The sequence below is a fragment of the Cyprinus carpio genome, unplaced genomic scaffold, assembly GCF_018340385.1.
Source record: "Cyprinus carpio isolate SPL01 unplaced genomic scaffold, ASM1834038v1 S000006706, whole genome shotgun sequence".
NCBI classification, from domain to species: domain Eukaryota; kingdom Metazoa; phylum Chordata; class Actinopteri; order Cypriniformes; family Cyprinidae; genus Cyprinus; species Cyprinus carpio.
This window is the reverse complement of record NW_024879315.1, coordinates 11,585-12,733: the sequence shown is the minus strand read 5'-3', so window position 1 is coordinate 12,733 and position 1,149 is coordinate 11,585. Positions and strand designations below refer to the sequence as shown.

Here is a 1,149-nt window from a genome sequence, read left to right as displayed (position 1 = left end):
GCAAGTCATTGACAGATTATCAATGAATAATTTTGAAGTATATTTTCTACATTATTTTATTCATTGTTTTTTTTTTCATTTTCTTTTTTGTTGTTGTTGTTGTTCAGTCATATAATTTAGATGTGAATTTCAATTTTTTTCTGCCCTTTTTAATTATTTTTCATTTATAAATTAATGTAAAACAACAACAAAAATGAGTAACAATATTTACAATAAAGTACAATCAAATCCTTATATTATAATCACATTCATTGCAGTTGAATAAAGTTAAAGGTGCAATCTTGTCAATTTTTCTGCAGGTGACCACATAAATCCACTTTACTATTACTCCAGAGCACTCGTAGATCTATGATTATTTTCAAGTGCTACTTAAGTTACGATGCTTTTGGGAAACAGGCCGTAATATTAAGATCAGTTGTACGATCGTTTTTATGAGCTTTTGGGAAACGCATCCCTGGCTGTGTGATGAAGAGAAAGAGGTAAAATGTAGTTTAGAAATAAACACGTTAAGAATACGTAGAAACGTAGGACTCTTATTATGTTTTAAGGACTATTATTATGTTGTAATGTTTGGTTGACCAATCAGTGGAGAGGGGCGTTTCCACATGTAGAAATCGAATATTCAAGTTATGCGTTTTCTGTCCCTGACCGTAAAAACGAAAAAATGAAGCCAAATTCTTGATTTTTCATTTTGTTTGAATGAATAATGTGAAATGTGCCGTTTTTTCATTTTTCAGATTTCAATATTAAATTAAAAAATGAATTATATGAAAGTACACGGTCCGTGTACTTTTGCGTCCATTCGTTTTTCGTTTTTTAACCCAGAAATGAAATACGGAANTGTACAGTTTCTGTCAAGCCATTCGTTAATCTGGGCTGCGTTTCTCGATAAAGCTTGATCTTAGACCTTAAGAGCGTTTTCTACGAGTCATTTTCCAATCGTTCATTATTGTTTGACGTGCGTTTCCCAAAAATGCACTTAACACAATCACACATAGCCGTGTTTTAAGTGCTACTTAGGATTCGCTATCCGTTTGTCAAGTGCTGAAATGTCACCTTAGTTTGTAACTGTAGTACACACTCATTTATTGAAATGTTAACCTAATGTTGTGTTCTAGAAAACTCGGATATAATATAATATAATATAAT

General features: G+C 31.4%; 1 protein-coding gene across 1 annotated transcript in view; it reads left to right on the top strand.

The window, feature by feature from the left end:
* The window catches only part of LOC109051363 (complement C3), a gene marked incomplete at its 5' end in the record, with an annotated part of 35,374 nt that overhangs the window by 27,035 nt on the left and 7,190 nt on the right, over positions 1 to 1,149 (top strand).